Source organism: Tupaia chinensis, unplaced genomic scaffold (genome assembly GCF_000334495.1).
Source record: "Tupaia chinensis unplaced genomic scaffold, TupChi_1.0 Scaffold143976_1, whole genome shotgun sequence".
Lineage (NCBI taxonomy): Eukaryota > Metazoa > Chordata > Mammalia > Scandentia > Tupaiidae > Tupaia > Tupaia belangeri.
In genome coordinates this window covers 212,085-234,302 of record NW_006203827.1, presented here as the reverse complement: position 1 = coordinate 234,302, position 22,218 = coordinate 212,085, and the positions used below count along the sequence as shown (strand labels likewise).

Below are 22,218 nucleotides of genomic sequence, written 5' to 3'. Positions count from 1 at the left end.
CAAGCCAGGCTATGAAGGAGAGACATTGTATGTCCCCACTTAACATATACCGAATGTCTGCACTCTATGACTGAAACTGATTGACTAACAGTTGTACAAACACAAGAGATGGGTGTGAATGTCAGATGAGGTGTATATGGAGGAGTGGGGCTTAACGAAGGACATTTGGAGAAGGGATATGGAGGTAGAACATTGACAGGATGGGGAAGTGTGGTGTTATCGGTTGAAGATATTTTGATCAACGGGACTGGGTAGAAATGTTCACATATTGAAATGCTCACATTGTAAGCTAAACAATGCGGTTGAATGTATATACAAAAAGAAATAAATTAAATTTAAAAATTCAAAAAAATTTAAAAATGTCTAACTCAACTAAAAGATGGGAAAATGAACTGAACAAAAATCTCTCTAAAGAAGACATATGAACAGCCAAAAATCATATGAGGAAATGCTTAACATCCCTCATCATAAGGAAGATGCAGATTAAAACCACAATGAAATACCACCTAACCCCAGTCAGAATGGGAAAGATTAAAAATCCAGAAACTTGTAAGTGTTGACAAGGATGTGGTGAAAGGGGAACTTTCCTACACTGTTGGTGGGAATGTAAACTGGTTCAGTTCAGCCACTATGAAAAACAATATGGAGGTTCCTCAAATATCTACAAATAGAACTACCTTTTGATCCAGTAATCCCACTTTGGGGTATCTACCCAGAGGACGGGAGAATGCTCAGTCGGAAAACTGCTTGCACATCAATGTTTATTGCAGCATTATTCACAATTACTAAGACATGGAACCAACACAAATGTCCACAAAGAGATGAGTGGACAGAAAAAGAGTGGCACATATACTCTGTGGAATACTATTCAGCTGTAGAAAACAACAAGACCCTGGCATTTGATAGAAACTGGTTGAATATGGAACATCTATTGCTGAGTCAAGCCAAGATATGAAAGAAAGATAGTGTATGTATCCACTTAATATATACCGACTAGCTGCACTTTATGGTAGAGATCAAAATATTGGAGGGCATAAAAGCAGTGAATATGAAGACAGTGTGGAATGTTGGCGGGGGATGGGAAGGGAAATGTATAGAGCAGGATAGCAAGAGAACAAATAGACATGATATTAGTGGGACACAGAAATGGTTTATTACCTGTTGATGATAAAATGTATGCTATTCTCAACTGGACTGCTCTGAGTAGTATTTTATGTTGGGTGAATTTACAAGCCAAGTTATATATAGTGATTAAATGTTTAAAAAATAATGAGAATAGGGGACCAGCAGTTGGCGTAATGGCTATGTTGCTGAACTCCCATGTAGTTGACCACGGTTCGAATTCCAGACCCAGTGGCTTAAACTCACGCCGGGCGCATGTGCATGCATGCCCAAGATCCCAAGAGGAGAATGGAGGAGAAGGGATTGCAACGTGGCCATTCCCCCTTGGGGGGCGGGGAGGTGATTTCTCACTTTCTGTCTCTCTGTCTCTCTCTGTATTTCTGGTGAGTGCACGAGCCCTATAACAAAAACCTCTCCAAAAAAAAAAGAAGAAAAACAAAACAAAACAAATAATGAAAATAAATAATAATAATAATGATCTAAAAATGATGAAAAGCTGTTTGATGATGATGTGGATAGTAATGTCTTTGTCTTGACTGATATACATGGTAATCGTGCTGGAAAAAGATACATGAGATTACATGTAATGTAAAAAATATGATAATAATAAAATAAAATTTAAAAAATAGTGTACTGGCAAGATAGTGCTTGAACATAGGACACCAAAAATATTCTCTGCCCTGCAGAGGATGGGCAGGATTTCACAGAAAACTTTGAAGAGAGTTGCTGAGGCCATATACTAGGGCATGAGGATTGGGTGCTTGGAAGACCACAGGGGCCCTTTCTATGCAGTGGGCCAGGAGCTGGTCTGGACTTTGGCTAAGAGTGTTCACCTGGTAGGTTTTAGTGGCACCACAAATAGTAAAAAGTCATACAAGGGAGAATAAGATGGTGCAATGGTTTCATTGCTGGACTCCCACATAGTTCACCATGGTTCAAGTCCTGGACCCAGCATCTTAAAACTCTCACCAGGCACATGTGTGTGTATATTCCCCAAATCCTGAGAGGAGACTGGAAGAGAAAGGATTGTGGCATGGCCATCCCCCTGGGAGGTGATTTCTCACTTTCTGTCTCCCCGTCTCTCTCTGTCTCGCTGGCTAGTGTACTCTATAGCAAAAAATCTCTCTAAAAGAAAAGAAAAAGAAAGCCAGCCAGACTTTCCTTCTCCCATCACAGCCTGTTCCATTCTTCTATGGGGGTGGCATTCCCCAGGGGTCTGGGTGAGGACAGGGATGAGCAAGTAGAAATCACCAAGGTGAAGTGGAGCAGAAGCTGTTTGTTGAGACCTGCTTATTGGAGTGGTGGTCTCCATGCCAAGACAAACTTCGTCAGAAATAATCATTTTACATAAAAAACTGATTATGGGCTCAGGTTTGGGTTTTAGTAGGAGACAATACGGCTCTATACAGGAGGAATATTTTTCAGCCTGCAGTGCCAGACTGCAGCAGGGAACAAGTGTAAAAGGGGAATGAGAAATCAGGGCAGGAAGTGACTGTCTCCAGTATCCCCAGCAGTCTCTTCTGGTTTGGAGGAAATAGTTATTAAAGTTGGATTCCCTGGGATGGCAGTGGTAGCTTCAGGTTCTTGCCCCTTGTGCTACCTGCTCAAGAGCTGCAGTTGTACACTCTACAACTTTCCCATCCAAATGTCTTCTGCTGTTGTCATCAACTTCCTCTAAATTGATTCTTCACTACTAGGCCTGGAAATAGTAGCAGCTCATTTCCTACTCTTTGCATTGTCTGCCAAGCCCAGATAAATAATGTCTCAAACAGGGCACAAGAAGAAGCTAAGCAAGCTGTTCTATGCACAGTGCCAAACTCTGGAATGGTCTTAAGAGTGTGTGGTCTGGAGGCACTGAAGAATAGCATGTCAATTAAGAATCTAGTTTTAGCTTTACACAACATAAATCTCAAGCCTGCCTTCACTATTTGTTTTCTATATTCCTTCACAAAGTAACTTACCCCTTTCAAACTCATTTTCCTATTCTCTAAAATGGGGGAAATAATCACATTATAGGGTGATCATAAGGACCATATAAAAATCATGATTATAAAGAAAAATAAATGGGGGACCAGCAGTTAGTGTAATGGCTATGTCGCTGGACTCCCACGTAGTTGACCATGGTTCGTGTCCTGGACCTGGTGGCTTAAAACTCAGCCCGGGCGCATGTGCGTGTGTGCCCAAGATCCTGAGAGGAGAATGGAGGAGAAGGGATTGCGGTGTGGCCACCCCCCCCGGGGGGTGATTTCTCGCTTTCTGTCTCTCTGTCTGTTTGGCGAGTGCACGCGCCCTACAGCAAAAACCTCTCCAAATAAATAAATAAATAAATGGCACATAAATAGGGGAACACATAAATTTTCATCCAAGCCAAGCCAATTTTTAAAAGGGAATTTAATTAATTAATTAATTAATTTTAACAGAGGGTGTGTATACTCACCAGAGAAAGAGAGAAAAAGAGAAGAAAAATCACCCCCAAAAGGGGGATGTCACATCACAATCCCTCCTCCTCCATCTCTCCATCCTTTTGGGATTTGTGGCATGAATGCACACATGCCTGGCATGTTTCTCAAGCTGCTGGATCTGGGAATCTTAACTACAATGTTGGCCACATGAGATTGAGTTGTTTTAACCACCAGGCCATGGAGCTTACCCATGGAATTAAAATTTTAATAATTAGAATTGGATAGAAATTGCAAATGATCCCCCCCAAAATGAAAAGACATCCCATGTTTTAGGTAGAAAGAATATAATCAAGATATTGATTCTAAACAAATTAATTTAGATGTTCAATGTGATTCTGATCAAATTACTGTTAACATTCTTCACAGAAGCAGAAAATCAATATCAAATAATTTACCTGGAACCATGAAAGACCATGTATTGCCAAAATAAACAAACAAACAAATAAATAAATAAATAAATAAGGCATCTTACTACCTGACTTCAGTATATTACAAAGCTGTGATAATCAAAACAGCATGGTACTGGTACAAAACAGACACACAGGGCTAGCTAAGTGGCTTAGTGGTTAAGGCAGTAAGATCTTACCAGGCCAACCACACAGGTGAAGTCTCAGACTTGGCAGCTTAAAAAATACACCAGATGTGTGCATGTGTGTGCCCAAAAATCCCAAAAGGGGAATGGAGAAGGGACTGCAGCATGGTTACACATACACCTCTCACCCTGGGAATGTCCACTCTCTCTCTCTCTCTCTCTCACTCTCTTTCTCTCCCCCAGCAAGTGCACATGCCCTATATAAAATTAACAATGAACAAACAAAAACAAAAACAGACACATAGACTAATGGAACATAATAGAGAATCCAGAAATAAACCCCAAAACATAAAGCCAACCGAGTTTGGACAAAGGACACAAGACAATACAGTGGGGAAATAAAAGTCTTTGTAGCAACAGTGCTAAAAGAACTGGATTTCCACCTGCAGAAAAATGAAATAGACTCCTATCTCTCACCTTTAACAAAACTCAACTCAAAATGGACCAGAGATCTAAACATAAAACCTCAAACTATAAAACTACTGGTGGGGAAAAACAGAAGAAATTCATGGAGACATTTAAGTAGGCAAAGACTTATTTAATAAATAAGATTCTCAAAACAATTGTCAGTACTCCAAAATTAGACAAGTGGGATTACATCAGGTTAAAAAGCTTCTATACAGCAAAAGAAACAATAATTAGAGTAAAGAAGATAACCCTTGGAATGGGATAATATATTTGCAAACTGCCTCAGATAAGGGATTGATAACCAGAGTATACAGGGAATTCAAGCAGTTTAAATCAATCCAATTAAAAGATAGGCAAATGAGCTGAACAGACAATTCTCCAAGGAAGACATATGAACAGCCAAAAAACATATGAAAAAATGCTCAACATCCCTTATCATAAAGGAGATGCATGGAACCAGCAGTTAGCGTAATAGCTATATGTTGCTGAAGTTCCATGTAGCTGACCGCGGTTCGAGTCCCGAACCTGGTGGCTTAAACTCACACTGGGCATGAGAAGGCAGAGAAGGGATTGAGGCATGGCCATCCTCCCTGGGGGGTGATTTCTCACTTTCTATTTATCTGTCTCTCTGTCTTTCTGGCGAGCTCACACGCTCTATAGCAAAAAACTCTCCAAAAAATAAAAATTTTAAAAAATAAAGGAGATGCAAATCAAACCACAATGAAATACCATCTAACCCCAGTCAGAATGACTATGATACAAAAAATAAAAAATGGTAAATGCTGACATGGCTGTGGTGAAAACAGAACCCGCTAAACTGTCAATGGGAAAGTAAATTAATATAGTCACTGTGGAGAACAATATGAAGGTTCCTCAAAAACCTACAAATAGGGCCAGCAGGTGGCATGGTGGTTAAGGTGCTGGATCTCATATAGTCAACTCCACTGGTTTGAGTCTCAGACCAAGCGACTTGAAAATCACACCAGGCACTTATACAATATGTATGTGTACATGGTTATTGCTTTTTAAAACTCGAGAATAATTTGTCCTTTATTTTAAGAACTAACATTACCAAAAAAAAATTGCTTAGCATTCAAAATTTTGAAAAAAATATTCTAAATCTCCTAAGATATTTTATGGGTAGCTTACCATTGTTTTTAACTTTCCTCTATGATTTGTACAAAACTAGTGCTTTCAATTGCCATTATTTCACATGATGTTAGGATTAAAAGCTTTGCACATAAAAACAAATAATTACATGGCCATCTAATTGGCAGTTGGGGTGGTGGTTAAAGCAACTGGGTCCCATGTGGCTTACTCCCATGTGGCTGTGTAGTTGAGTCCCTGACCTGATGAGTTGAAAAATACACTGGGCACAGGTGCATGAATGCCCAAAATTCTGACAGGAGAATAGAGAAGGGATTATGGCATTGCCATCCCTCTGGGGATGCAGAACTTTCTCTCTCTCTCTCTCTGTCTCTTCAGTAAGTGCACACACCCTGTAGCAAATTTAAAAAATAAATTTAAAAAATAATTAGAATGAGACAATGGTTATAACTGGGACCTAGAGACATTCCATTTATAGACATTCCATTTACACTTTTTTTAAGAATTACTTTATTTAATCAATCAATTAATTAATTAATTAATTTTAATTTGACCAGAGAGAGACAGAGTGAGAGAGAGAGAAGGAAAGTGAGAAAGCAAGTTGGCAAGTCCAGGACTTAAACCACAGTTGGCCATGTAGGAGTCCAGTACCTTTAACCACTAAAGGAAACCTAATATTAAGGAAGCCTGAGTTTGAGTTCTGCAAGTTATTGGTGTGAAACTTTATGCAAATGATTTGCCTTCCTTAGAACTCACATTGTCCATCTACAAAATAAAGTAAATATGGTGCAAGGGTTCAGAAATACATTGAGGTTGACAATTGTCTCATAGAGATTTATTAAAAAGTATGTGTTCTATTTTAGAAGATCATCCTGTAAATAAATTATTTTAAATTACTAATAACTGGACTGGCTCCATAGTCTAGTAGTTAAACCAAATCCTACATTGCAGACCATTATTTGAGTCCTGGCCACAGAGACTTGGAAAACATGCCAGGAAAATATGCTTGCATTCTCAAAATCCCAAAAGAATGGAGAAACGAAGGGATTGTAGCATGGCCATGCACCATTGGTGAGCATTTTCTCCCTCTTCCTCAGCTCTCTGTCTCTCTCTGGTGAGCCCATGTGCCCTCTGGCAATTTAGCAAAAAAAATTTCAATTTCTAATAACTGAATAAAATAGGGGCTTATAGCCTTCTGGTCTCCACAACAATGGCAAGTGCCCTGTGTTCCTCAGTTCCTAGCTCTGAGAAAGAAGGTGCTGGAGGTCATCACATCTTTGCTATATCCCTCATCTAAAGTTTGATGGGGTGAGGCTTGACATGGGATGAAAGAAGGGAAGTAAAACCTTGGTCTTCAAAGATCTAGAGCCTCAATGACATCACAGTTTTCCATTGTCAAAGGTCCCTCACCAGAGCCTGCAGTGAACAGAGAGTACCCCCAGGGGAATGAGAAGTGTGTAGGGGAGGTATGTTGAGGATCAGAGGACTCTTCTCTTTCTCTCCCAAGAAACCATACACCTATTCAATAGTTCAATATTTACCAACAAACTTGGAAAACAAGAAGACTCAAAGAAACCAAACAATGGGACTGATCAGGCAGCTAAAACCAGGTATTTTTAGTTTTTCCTGAAAAGTTACATTCAAGCATTTCTGTGTGTCACTGAACTCAGTAAATATGGAATTCACAGGGCATTTCTCTATGCTCTCCTCTCCCTTCCATTGTCATTTCCTCACACAGACGTAGAAGAAAAGCAACAGGGAGGTAAAAACCTAGGACCCTTACTCAGAGACTTTTATATTAAGTGTTAGGGTCATGGAAGCTGAGTCACAGACACAGGTTAAGGAAAGAAATATCTTGGCCCTCTGCATTAGTGGGGAAAGTGGGAACTTTTTCAGAATCATTGAACTTGTGCCATTTTATGCAGCCCCACTGACCATGCTTCACATCATCATAGCCAGCAAAAGAAATCTCACAAGTTCCCATTTCCTTATCTAGAAGATGAGATAGGCGAGTTGAAAGGCAAAGAGCTGGTTTATTCTGGGATCTCTCATCTATATGCAACCTGCACACTGTTGCCTCTTGAGCAGAGACTTCAGGGGTCTGAACCTCACCTTGCCTCCATTGCGACTTGAGTTGTGGTGATGAAAATGCCTGTTGCCCACTCAGGCATGTCTGGGACAATCAACATGCTTATCTAGACTCAGTCTTTGGCCAGAGGAAAAAGGCCCAGAGACAGTAGGAAACAGCAGAAAGATCCTCCTAATAGCATAGATAATTAAGACCAGAAATTATTTACCAAGAATGTGTGGGTCTCCTTTTTCTAGAGATTATCAAGACTTGGAAGCTTATAGGTCCCTATAAGTCATCTGGTCAAGCCCTTTCATTGTATAGGTAAAAAAAACCAAGACCCACAGAGTGGAAGTTGCTCACCCAGGGTTACAGAGCCACATAATGTAAGGGCAAAGATTAAGAACTGCTGCTAAGACTCTTCCAGAGCTGCTTCAATTTCTCCAAGCAGAAAGGCCATCTTCAACCACAGGATATCCTAATTCTCTGGAGTGTCTTGGCTGTAAAGATGAGGATGTCCTGCAGCACTCAGAAAGTAAATGGCCTATGGGAAGGAGGAATGAGGTCAAAGTCTTCTATCCTCAGGATGCCCACACCAAGCTGTCCTCTGAACACCCTCTTGCCTTTTCTGAGGACAAGAGGAACCACTGTCACTCTGAAACTCAAGAGTCTGATGGCTGGATCCTACTCAGGATTTGGGATTTCTCCCCAAATACTGGCCCACACTACCAGCACATCCTCCCCAGAAAAGATCCTTCACTCTGGTAAACAGTCAACCAGTCCCACTTTGGGGAGCATGTTCCAAATTGCTCTGGATGAGGCTCAGCAGGGGAGAGGGGCACAGATATCCATAAGATGATGAGGTCCTTGCACTCACAGAACTTCTGGGCATGGGGGAACAGAGGGCATGCACCCAAGGGGCAACACCTGGGAAGAGAGAAATGTCTAGAACAGCAAGAGAAGGTGGGATTTTTTTGTTCTGGCTTTTTTTTTTGGGGGGGAGGGGTTAGAGTTTTTTTTTTTCTATAGGATACATACACTTGCCAGAGAGATAGAAGGAGAGAAATTATCCCCCAGAGGGGATGGCCACACTGTAATCCCTTCTCCATTCTCCTCTCAGGTTTTTGGACATGCACACACACACACACGCACACACACACGGTGTGAGTTTCAAGCTGCCAGTTCTGGGACTCAAACCACGGTTAGGCCATGTGAGAGTCCAGCGATGTAAATAGTATGCCATCTGCTGGTTCCTTGCATTGGTCTTTGACAGATGCTGGGGAGGATCTGGATGACATAGGAGGAAGGAAGTTGGGGGGAGGTGAGAATCTCTCTCCTCTGTCCCCTTCCTTCACCTCTCTGGAGGCAGGGCAGGAAGGGGTGGCAGTGTGTGGTAGTAGGGCACACACTGTTACGAGTTTGGGCTCCTGACAGGTAACCACCTGGCCCATTTCCTCATATGCTAAGCTCTTCATTTCACTGCTTTGAATTTCAGACTCATCTCACAACCTGGAAACCAGTCAATCCTCACACAGCCTAAGGCCAGGTTTGCAGAGATCTCAGGAAGAGATTTTGGGTTAGTGGTTTCAAGGGCAATCCTAACTCTTTATAATTTCAGTATATTCAGGAGGGAGAACCTATAGATTAATGTGTGGACTTTATTGAGATCCTGACTAAAGTAAAGTTTTAAAAAAACATAAAAACCCCTTATGACATTGATTAGACTTTAGATATTTGAAGTTTGGACACTGACAGGGAATTTGATGATTTTATGGAAGGATTATGAATTATTTTATAATTACTTATAATGATATTGTGGTTGTGTGAAAAGAGTTCTTATCTTTCAGAGCTACATAATGAAATACAAGGGGTCTTCAAGAAATTCATCAAAAATGTATATTATGAAAATTTATGCATGAATTAAATTTGTTTTCACCAAAAATAAACTCATACTTTAATTCGATTTTTCTGTGAACATTTTGAGGTCCCTTAGTATTTACAGACACAACGATATGATGCCTGACCAGGAGCAGATCATCATGGAAGCTGAGTAAGTGTACAAGATGGCTTATTATGAAGTTCTCCTTGCATATAGGCTTGAACTTTTAAATAGCATTAAGTTTTAAATATGAAATAGAGAACGATGGATCAAGATGGCATTTACACTTTGGAAGGTGTTTGGCCTTTGGAAGACTTTTTCTGTAAAGAACATCATTCAAACTGTGAGGAAAGCCTTGGATCTAATTTGTGAGCAGCAGCAGCATTACTAGCTGAGGCTTATGAGTGGAGATAGTGATTGCATCTTCTGATTTCAGCCCCCTCACTAGGCAGCATCTGTGCTACTCCTATCAGCCTGTTTGGTTGCCAGGCAATGGAAGGCAGAGGCCAGAAGCTCTTTTCATGGGAGGGAAAAGGGGGGAAGGGAGACAGGGAAGCAAGAGAGAAGCTGGGCAGTGGAAGACTCATGGATGTTGGCTGTGGAGGAACCCCGAGTTCTCATGTTGCTTCAAATCCAGTTGTCACTGAAGGGTTGTGTGACTCTGAGTCTCTCTGACTCTCAGTTTCCTGGTCTCTCAGAGGAAGTTATCTTATATGGTCCCTTGTTCTCCTTCAGGCTCAGATGAACTGGGATAATAATGTACCCCACCCCTACCCCCACACCCACACTCACCCCAGGTAGGACTTGCTCTCACCCAGAGAGAAAGCAGCCTGGCCCACCCCATTCCCATCCACCAAGCCAGACTTCAAGAAACAACACAGCCAATGACCTCTATCCCTGTCAGTGGGGACACTTGCTAGAACCACCCTGTTGTGATTACCAGCTGCCTCCTGCTGATCTTAAAGGTGGGATCCAGAGAGGCTCTAGGCAGGTAGGATCCAGGGTGAGGTCAGGCAGCTGCTCCAGAGATCAGCCTTTCAAGAGCTAGCATCTGAGATAAGGTGTCTGTGCTCCATGAGAAAAACATCAGGGAGGCCAGCAGTTCGTTGCTGTGTAAGAGCTGGGCCCAGACAGCCCCCTCTTTTTGCAGCATCTTTGTGGCTCCTGGTGGCTAGGAGCAGGTGCCTCTGTTGCTAAGCAATGCGAGCCTGGTGGATTAAAACCAATTTCCTGAACTCACTGGAAGGGGGAGGGAGAAAAGGTGGAATGCAGATACCCTGAGGAAGCAAGTCCCCCTCTAAGCTTAGCTGGAAGGTGCAGATGGAAAGTGAATATGCACCAGATATTCAGTATAAATACCTAGAGTTTGACTGGCATTTAGGATGCTGATTAGAGCACTAATGAATGCTAGTGTTGCTCTTTTGCCAAACTCTAGGAAAGACTTGCAATCTCTGGTGTGTTTCTGAGCCACCTGTCTGTGCCAGACAGGACTGGGCCATTTGCTCTCCAAAGACAGAGGATCAGAGCATTTGAGGGTGGTGGGTCCCCAAGAGTCCTGGGGTTCAATCCCTAGATGAATGACAGTTTGCCTCACTTACTCCTGAAGCAACCCTTTCTGTATCTTATCTTTTGAAAGTGCTTTGCCTTGTGGAACCCAAGCCAGTTTCCCTGTGGCTCCTTTCCAAGGCGTCTAAGAAAACTACTCCAATCTGCCTTGCCATAGGGACCTGTAGTCACTCTCTTTTGTGAGTTCTGTCCCCCACCTCTAATCATCTTTTAGGCAACAGACTCAGGGTGGGGAGTGTGGGAGGTGACCTCATTTGCTACCCTTTGACTTCCTGTCTCCTCCTTTCTCTTTAGCCCTGGGTAGACAAATTTGCAAGGACTGTATAGGACTCGATTTCTGCTCCAGATTTCAGGCTTTTCCCACTGCCCTACTCAGGTGAAGACATTCTGGCTCAGGGCAAGGTCTGTGGGCCAGAGAGATAGAAAAGTCTATTTGGAAGGAGTTTACAAAGTAATGCAGAGGGTTCCACTTCCAGAAAGGATTTGAAGAGCACTATGGTCCCTAGGGGAACAACCATAATGTGGAATTTATTTTTTTAATCAGCCCTCTGGGCCAGCAAGTGGCATAGTAGTTAAGGTGTTGAACTCCCAAATGGCTGACTGTGGTTCAAGTCCTGGACCCAGTGGCCTGGTGCATGTACTTGCATACCCAAAGTCCTGAAAGGAGAATGGAGGAGAAGTGATGGTAGCATGGCCCTAAAGGGTGATTTCTCATTTTCTCTCTCTGTTTCTGTCTCTTTGGTGAGCACATGTGCCCTATAGCAAAAATCTCTCTTTTATTAAAGAAAAGAAAATTAGCCCTTTAAAGTCTCTGGAAATTGTCCTGCCTACTGCAAATGGAGCAATGTTTATTCAAGAATCTCTAGTAAATCTTGGTAAAAGTATATGGCATTTGTCACGGCAGAGGGTGAGGGATAAGGAATCAAGGATGGCAAAAAAAAAAAGTATACAAGAAATAAGAAATGGAAAATTATTTACTGATAACATGTATGTTGATGTGCTTGATTGAGCCAATATACAGTGTATTTTTGATGGAAAATTCATTTGTATGCTGTAATGATGTATAGTGAATTAATGTAAAAAATAAATAAATTTAAAGAAAAAGAAGTTTTAGGAAAAAAAAAAAGTATATGGCATTTGAGCCATGGCCTGCTCCCATCTCTATCCCCAGCTCAGTCTCTTTGTCTAAGTTCTCTTTCAGTTGGGTATGACCAATAACATAAAGCTCTCTTTTCCTCCAGCTCCTGGGACAGGGCAACAATTTTACCTTAGGAGGGGTAGGCTGCTGAAATCTCTCATCCTTTACCCTTGCCCACCCCACTCTGTGTTGCAGAAGTTTTATTCCACTCAAGTGGGACCAAATGAACTGAAGAGCTCTTCCCTCATTCAGATTCCATTGCTAGGGTGGAATCTCTACTTTAAGCATGGCAGGCCAAAAATATTGTGTCTCCTGATAATCTCTGCTCATTCACAGGGTGTAGGTTTCATGCTAGGAAAGGCAAAGTGAGAAAAGTAGTGGCTAGGGAACCAGCAGTTAGCGTAATGGCTATGTTGCTGGACTCCCACGTAGTCGACCGTGGTTCGTATCCCAGGCCCGGTGGCTTAAAACTCACGCCGGGAGTGTGGGTGTGTGTGCCCAGGATCCCGAGAGGAGAATGGAGGAGAAGGAATTGCGGCATGACCATCCCCCCTGGGGGGTGATTTGTTGCTTTATGTCTCTATGTCTCTCTCTGTCGGTCTGGCAAGTGCACGCACCCTATAGCGAAAACCTCTCCAAAAAAAAAAAAAAAAAGTAGTGGCTACAAGTCCTGCCTAGCGGCCTGCTCATAAAGCAGGGTTGTCATAATGGGAGAAGCAGGCTGCTTTCCCTGCTGCCAGCTTCTGTGCAATAGAGCAGAATTTCTGCTCAGGAGGAAAGACAAGCTTTAAAAATGAAGAGCTCTAGGCTGTGGTCAGAAGTTTGTCTGCTTTCTCCCATTTTTCCAAAAGGTCTAGAGGAAGTCATGCTCACAAACATTAACAGACCATTTTGACCTGTTGGTAACAGGATTCTTCCTATATCCTGCCCCTGGCATAGTATTGGAGTATCTCTGTGATGTATATTAAGCCTCCTTAACACTGTTAAAGTATGTTCCTTTCTGATCTCAGCAATCTTCCTTTTCCAGACACCACCCTAAAAAACTATAAAACCCACCTATAACCTACAAGCCCGTGCTTCCACATGTCTCATCTTTTTGGGTCAGCCCAATGGAAAAACTTTTCATTAAATTCCAAACTCTGTTTCTCGCTCTCAAAATCAAATAAAAGGAAACACTGTACCTGATCACCCAGAGAGAAAGGCATGTTTTGCCTCCTCTCTGGCCTAGGTCACTCACTCTGCTTAGAAATAAACTGCATTAATTATTATTTTTACAAAGTTGGTTATTTTTTTGTCAACAGGGCTAGCAGATGGTGTAGCAGTTACATCACTGGACTCCTATATAGTCAACCACAGTTCAAGTCCCAGACCTGGTGGCTTTAAACTCATGCCGGGCCCTTATGCATACATGCACAAGATCTCAGGAGTAATATGAAGGAGAAAGGATTGTGGTGTGGTCATCTCCCCTGAAGAGAGATTTCTCACTTTGCCTCTCACTTTCTCTGTCTCTCTCTCCAACCAGTGCACACATCCTAAAGCAAAAACCTCTAAAACAAAGACAAAAAAGAAAAGAAAAGCTCCTGGGAGCCAACACTGTGAGGACTATGTTGCTTCCAAACATCTTGCTCATCAGTACACCAGAGGTTGGAAAAACCACACTACATAAAGTACTTTCATCAAGATCAGAACTGAAATATGTTAATGTGGGTAATTTAGCTCAAGAGGGGCAGTTGTATGATGGCAATAATGAAGATTATGATCACCCCATTTTGGATGAAGTTTTAGATAAAGTAGTTGATGAGGCAGATAACCAAATGAGAGAAGGTAGAGTTACTGTTGATTACCATAGTTGCAATTTCTTTCCTGAATGCTGATTTCATATAATTTTTGTGCTGAGAACTAGTAACTGTTAGGCCAGTGGCCTAGGCAGCTTGGGAGTGGGGGTTGGACACCACGCCCTAGTCTGATGATACAACAGGGAACTAGCCTGTCATCAGACCTGCGCTGCGCTCAGATCTAACCTGGATGTAGCACATGGCGTTTGACTCTGCACACGGGACTCTGCTCTGCACATGTCACCAGAAGTTACCTGGCACACTAATCTGCTCTCCCCCTAAACCTTTACCATACATAGACTGCTTCTACCTCTAAGACACTCTCCCTCCCTATACCATTACAAAAATCGCTAAACTCCCCCCACAACGCGTAACTTCTCTGGCCAGTCTCCCCCTCTCTCTTTCTCTGTTGGAGAACCTCGCCCGGGAGCACTCCCAATAAAGGCTTTACATTTCTATTTTCTTGCATGGTCGTCCCATTCCTCACAGTAACAATATATTGTACAAAAAGACTTGGAGCAAGGGGATATAATAAAATAAATTAAGACAATATTCAGTGTGAATTTTTGGGGGGTTTTTAAAGGAGAAACCACAGCATCTTACAAGGAAGAAATCATGCAGCAGTTGCTCAGCAATAGACCAGAAAAGCTATAGGATAATAAAAATCAGATATTAAAATGGATTGAGCAGTGGATCAAAGATTGTAACTCTTAACTTATTAAAGTTACAGTGTTCACCCTGTATCTCTGTCCACTTTACAGTGTTCACACTGTATCTCTGTCCACAATAAAAAAATAAAGTTGCCCAAGTATCAATAAGACTGTTTTTGGAGAAATTTTTGCTATAGGGCTTGTGCACTCACCAGAAAGAGCGAGACAGAAAGACAGAAAGCAAGAAGTCACCCCACAAGGGAGGATGGCCATGCCGCAATCCCTTCTCCATTCTCCTCTTGGGATCTTGGGCATGCACACACACCCAGCGTGGGTTTAAGCCACCGGGTCCAGAACTCGAACCATGGTCAACTACATGAGAGTCCAGAGACAGCCATTATGCTAACTGCTAGTCCCAGTAAAACTTTTAAATTAAAATTGTGTTGCAGGACTAGCAGGAAGATAACATAAAAATTTACATCTGGGTTGCTTTTACTCTATGAGAAAGCTTGAAACCAAGGAAGGACCCCCTCAATGTATTTTCTAAGGTTCTTGAAATGTAAGGTCCATTTACATTGCAATGGTCCAGAATAAGAAGTATGCCTTCAGACTTTTGGTTATGATAATGACCAACATGGACCATGAATGAGGGCCATTGACCTCTAAAACTCCCACTTAAAGGAAAGATAAGGTTTTCATTTCAGTATGTAAGATGTTTTATAGGCTGGAAATTGCTGGTTGTGAGCTCAAAGACTCCAGGCTGGATGGCTCCAGACACCTGAAGAGAAATTTGATTATCTAAGTCCTCACCAATCAAGAATGCCCACAGGCTGATCACACTCTCTTGAACCAATCACTGAACTGATCATGCGCCTGGGACCTCTGCCCCTAACTTTGCACTTAAAAACACATGTGAGGAACATCTCGGAGAGACCAGGTCTTTTCAGCATGAGCTGCCTGCTCTCTTGCTTTGCACTTCACAATAAAGCTGTACTTTCCTTCATCACACCATGTGCCTATGGTTTGTTTTTATAGCGCTTGGGCGAGCAAACCTTATTTGAGTTTGGTAACAGTTTACTGGTGACCCAAATAGGAGTAAGGTCCTCCGTGGGCATCTCACCCAAGGTATAGAGACCCTTGGCCGATGGCCACCCTCAGAACTTATCCTGCAGCTGCCTGAGCACTTTTTCTCAGAGACAGTCCTGGGTGATTGGCCGCCAACCAGGCACCATTTGACCCACACGATTTCAGTTTTGTGGTGAAGGAAACATAGCATCGGATTGGATTTGTAAGACATCTGGTAAGTTGCAGGACTCATGGGTGATGACACCCAGGCCTATCTTCCCCCGTAGAACTTTGGTGGGTTTTCCTCCATTTGGCTAAAGAGTAGCTTTAAGCCTCCCTTTAGACATTTGGTTCCTACTTTGACAGAATGTTTGTTTGATGTGATCTCCCCCTTTGGATACAGGGTCGAGAAGCTTTGAGAGACCATTTGGAAGTTTGGTAACTTGTACATTTGATTTTATGTTTTGTTTGAACCAGCCATGAATAAGACATCATTATGGGAAACTGAAAGAGAGCTCTATTCCATCTTGTAGCCCTTAGGGTATATTTTGTAGAGTTGAAAACTTTGAACTATAATTCTAAAGATGGAAAAAAGATAACTCTTATAACATTATCTGGCCCCAATGTTCTCTAGAATCCAGGAAACAGGGGACAAAGAATGGGTATTTACATTAGGTAACTAACTTTCTAATCATTTTGTGGGAAAAATAAAAGTAACATGCTTTGAATTTTAGTTAGAGGGTCTGCTCACTAACCCTCTGTGAAAAGAAATGTGGATGTATAGTCTTTTCTGATGCTACCCCTCTGCCTTTTATTAAAATGAGGGAAAAGAGATTAGAAGTGTGACCTCTGGCCTAGAAAGGCTAGGTTCTTTGCATTCTCTCCCCTCACTCTTTTACCATAACTCCAGACCTCCTTTGCCCTTCAGAGTGTACAACTTCCAGTAAGTTGGCCTTTCTTAAAGGAGCAGTTTGTGGGTCCCATGTGCACAGTATAATGACTGTGTGCCTTTTCCTTTATCTCTGCGTGTCTTTCCTTTTCCTCTGTGTCAGTGATTTTTCAGTGAACCTTAGGGCACATGGCTACTATAGATTTGGTGAGGTGAGAGGAGTAAACCAAAGCTGCTCTGCTCTTCCAGAAGTCACAGCAAGAGAACTCAGGACCTGACAAGTCGGCAAAAATGGAAGAACTTCTTAGCAGTCAGACTCCTGCTTTTTGTGGAATTCAGTTAAATAGGTGGTAAATATCACTGTTTAGTTTCTTTTCTAAATGAAGATTAATGGGAGAAAAGGATTTGTATGAAATAGTCCCCCCAGGTACGGTGATCATAGTGTTTTTTCTTTTCTTTTCTTTTTTTTTTTTTTTTGAGAGGTTTTTGCCTTAGGGCGCATGCTCTCTCTGGAGAGAGAAAGAGACAGACAGTATGCAATCACCTGCCCCAGGGGGGATGGCCACGCTGAATCCCTTCTCCATTCTCTTCTCCGATCTAGGGTGTGCATGCACACGAGCCTGGCGGGATTTTGAAGCCTACTCAAACCACAGTGGGCCATGTGAGAGTCTATCTATGTAGTCATTGTGCCATTTGCTGGTCCCCATAGCATTTTTCTGGCATGAATGCTCTGCCTATTTTTTTCTGCCTGGATATGGTCTCTATTTCTGTGTCATTTGTCCTAAGGAGGGCAGAACACAGGTCTAGTGACGCAGGAATGGGGGGGGTGCAGAGATGATCAGGCCCACACTTGCAGTGAGAACGGGTTCTTGTCCTACACTCAGGAAGAATTAGTCACAGACACAGAGGAGTAGCTATGGCAAAGTGGGGAGTTTATTAAAGGAGAGGGAAGGAAAAACAGCTCCCAAGAAGGGAGAGTTTCCCCAAAATGGGTTGTCAAGGAAGAATTGTAATAAGGAGTTTTTCTTTGGGTCAGGAAGGGTTTAGTCCAGACCTATTCTAGGTGGGGCTTGTGCCCCTCAAAGTGGAGAGGGGTATATACTGGGTGGGTCCAATTACTTTCCTAATTTTGGAGTGGGTGTGAAGGTCAGGAGCTTCTTTGTCTAGAAGCTTTAGGACGTGAAAACCAGGGAACCAGCAGTTAGCACAATGGCTATGTTGCTGGACTCCCACGTAGTGGACTGCGGTTTGCGTCCCGGACCCGGTGGCTTAAAACTCACGCTGGGCATGTGTGCGTGCATGCTCAAGATCCCGAGAGGAGAATGGAGGAGAAGGGATTGCGGCGTGACCATCCCCCCTGGGGGGTGATTTCTTGCTTTCTGTCTCTATGTCTCTCTCTGTCTGTCTGGCGAGCGCACGCGCCCTATAGCAAAAATCTCTCCAATAAAAAAAAAAAGAAAATTAAAATGACTTAATTTGACAGTGAAAATCTCTCAAAAAAAAAAAAAAACATTATCTTATCCTTCTCCTAGAAGGCAATGGTGCCTGGAAAAAGCCATTGTTTTGGGCCTAGGTCAGTCACTAAGCAACCTCTGCATGAGGCCTCTCAAACAGCAAGCAACAGAGCTGCTTTGTCTCCATCTCAAATTTTAGCCATTTTGTAATTTCATTTTGGGCCCATATCCTAGTTATATTTTTAGGGTCCCTGTCTCCTACCTCACTAGAACTCATGAGACCCATTGTTCAAGCTGGGCCCACAGGCTGATATATTTTGATGTTCTCATCAGGCCATCACCTACCTGGACTAACTTGGCTATGGGTCCTCTGCAAAGACCAGATGAGGTTCTTCTGTCCTCTTATATCTTTGAGAGCTTGATTTGTGACCTAAGAGGAGTTCCCTCATGGTCCCTGACATCTCAGAGTGATTTACAAGTGACCAGCCAGAAAAAGCTGAGAACATAAGCCATGTAAGATTTCACAGAGCACATTTTTTGTACCAAATATGCCAAGCTCTCAATCTTTAGTCTTAATGAGGAGCCCATCCATAAGGGGTTGTGTCATCTGTTCTTTGTTAATTGGTTAGTGATAGAAACTATTTGAGGCAACAAGACTTTTACTTCCTTAGTCCTTTGGCTTTTGGGATACCAAGTGTTACATTTATACAGTGAGTGGACATTTGATCTTTGGTGGTATGCTGATTATTGGACATTTGATCTTTGGTTGTATGCTGATTATCAGATGAAATTGGCTTTCTTTACTTTTTGTTTTCTTTACATGCTTTTGTTAGGAAAAAGTCTTAAATATCTGATTCAGTCAGACAAACTGAGCAAATGGCAATTTGCTAAGAGGAAAAGTAACTTCCTAAATAAATCAAGAAACTCTTCAAGCCAGTCATCTGTCTTAGATTTGTTAAGTAGTTCCTAAGCCCCCTGCATACTTAGTAAAATAGTACAAGAAATTTCTACAATTTTATGTCTCCTAGGTATCCATTTTGGTCAGTATTCTTTGTCTTTAAAGTGCAAATTTCCTAATCTACCTTCTAGAATTAAAGACTGGAGCTATATGTGAGGATAAACTAACTTGTTCTGGGTAGTGATGCAGTTTGAGTCATATTGTTCTTTCAAACTAATGAGTTTTACAGTCTCTTGACTAAAAGGATAAAATAAAAGCTATTACACATATGTGTGGTATGTTGTGTTATGTGTATGTTTGTCTGTATGTGGTACCAAATTGATTTAAATGCATGCTTATAGGTTAAAATAATGCTATTCAAGTTCACATGACTTGGGTAAAATCTTATACAAAGCTGATTTAGAATTGTTAAATATGGGGCCAGCAAGTGGCATGGTGGTTAAAGGCACTGGACTCCCACATGGCCAACCATGGTTCAAGTCTTGGACCTGGTGGCTTGCTTTCTCACTTCCTCTCTCTCTCTCTGTCTCTCTCTGATCAAACTGGAAAATAATAATGATAATAATAATAAAGTTAAATAAAATAATTCTTTAAAAAAAAAAAGAATTGTTAAATATGAACCAAAATGTCTTCAGAACTGTTAGCATGTGAATCAAGGGCCCAAATGGCCTCTGTCATAAATAGCCATTCTTGGTGCCACAGGGACAGTTAGGTTACCTGAAAACTGGGGAAACAGAACTCTCTTGTATCTGATAATTCAGTCTTTAGATAAGATAAGACTAGCTGATGTAGGGCTAGCTTAGTTTTCCTTTACTTCAAAGGAAAGCACCTTAAATAAATAGCCTTGTTTTTTTAATAAGTAACTCAGTGGTTAAAAGCAAGTTGGGTAAATGTAAATGGAGTAAATGTTTTTAATTGGACTTGTTATTTTTACATTTTTCTGACTGGTTTAAATTTTAAAGGCATGGTATGTTAAATTATATTAATGAATTGCGAGTTATTTCCAAGTTTAAGTGTTGTATACACTTTGACACCATGTTTTATATGGTATAAGTCTGAAATGTAATTGAATCTGTTAACAATTGTGTTGTAAGAAAATATTTCTAGATATTATAAAATGGATGTTAAAATTTCAGGATAATGGTAACCAAAGCTAGAAGTTAGAGAAGTAATTATGTACTCAAAGTATACAAAGAAAATTAAGATGTTTTTGGTGAACAGGAAATTAAAATAGACGTGAGGGTGTGTTTCTGTTCAAGAGTATTGTCCAATGTGTAAGATGTTTAAAGTTTGTTTTAGAGTAAGTGAATTACAAAGAAAATATAGATAAAACTAAATAATTATAAAAAGTTGGAAAAAAAGGAAATGTGGAATCTTAAGGTAAAACTAACTAGAATTGACTAAACTTATTGAAAAACACTGATAAAGACTAAATTTTTTTGTTTTTATATGATGCTAACAAAAATGAGTAAAGTTTTTAAAAACTTTTTTGAGTATAAGAAAGAAAAGAATTCTGTGTGACTTCTGCTGTCTTAATCAGGTTATCTAGCTACTGTAGTTAAAAAGTCTGATTCTAATCTATTGAAGAGCAGTTTTTCATGGCTATAGTTTGAGATTTTTTTAATTGTCACTTTGGTTAAGTAAACAACAGATAGTCACAGTGCCCTGATCCTGTTTTAATCAAGTGCTGTAAACCTTTGATATTTGACAGACATCCCACGTCAAATTCCAGTTCCAGTTTAAGTTTTTTGACCTTGAACTAATTTTTTTAAATTTTTATTATCACCATAATCTTCTTTATATTACATTGGATTACATATAACTTTACAGTGTATTACATTGCTTTTTCAAAAGGGAATGCCATGCATGTCAGTCAGTACAGAGACATTAATCTCCCCACTTCAACATTCCATATCTTTTCTGTTTTCCCCAATCATTATTTTTATTATTCTAATTATTTTTATAAAACAGTCAATTGCTATTTCTCGTTTTGCTTGTAAAAATACTTTGCCCATCATGAAATACTTCTCAGACCAATCCAGTTGAGAATACTATACATGTCATCATCAACAGTTAATAACCCCTATCTGTTTCTCACTAACGTCCTGTCTCTCTATTGTTCACTTGCTATCTTTCTCTATCCTCTTCTCTTCACTTACCCCATTCCACACTGTCCTATTCTCATTAAGTACCTTCACTGTGTTTATGTCCTCCGAATTTTTGCTCTCTATTATAGAGTGCGGATAGTCGGTATATATTGAGTGGATACATACAATATCTTTCTTTCATAGCCTGGCTTACTTCACTCAGCAATAGATCCTCCGTATCTGACCATTTTCTATCAAATTCCAGGGTCTTGTTATTTTTTATGGCTGAGTAGTATTCCATAGAGTATATATACCACACTTTTCCAATCAATTCATCAGTTTGTGGACATTTAGGTTGGTTCCATGTCTTGGCAATTGTGAATAATGCTGCAATAAACATGGATGTGCAAGCACTTTTCTGACTGAGCGTATTCGTATGTCTTCCTTAGAGGGATTTTTGTTCAGCTCATTTTCCCATCTTTTAATTGGGTTAATCTTTTTTTTTTTCACATAAGGCACTTGAGTTCCCTGTGTATTCTGGTTATCAGTCCCTTGTATGAGGCATATTTAATAAAAATATGTTCCCATTCTGAGGGTTTTGAAAATTCTTAACAAGGCCTTGGATGTCTGATAAAGACTTTCTGACGTGTTGAAATTATATGGGAAATACTGTCAAGTATGAAATGGTGTTTAGCTCTCTATACAAATTTGTGTCAATGGGTGTTCCAAAATTGTATGAGATTCTTAAATATCTCTTATATATGAGTGTATTATTAGTCATACTTGTAATACTAAATAGTTCTAATGTAGCTTGTCACAGAAGTTATCAAATTTGTCTATTTTGGGTTATGGTAAAATCAGATCTCGAACCAGGGCCATTTTAAGTTTTGTTGTCTATAGTTAAATGCTTTATTCTGATGCTCTTTCTAAAACATTTT

General features: G+C 40.9%; 1 protein-coding gene and 1 pseudogene across 1 annotated transcript in view; one reads left to right on the top strand and one right to left on the bottom strand.

The window, feature by feature from the left end:
• Positions 1 to 22,218, bottom strand: part of SLC16A2 (solute carrier family 16 member 2) — a gene marked incomplete at its 5' end in the record, with an annotated part of 201,503 nt that overhangs the window by 51,859 nt on the left and 127,426 nt on the right.
• LOC102501814 (adenylate kinase isoenzyme 6-like) lies at positions 13,947 to 14,891 on the top strand (annotated as a pseudogene).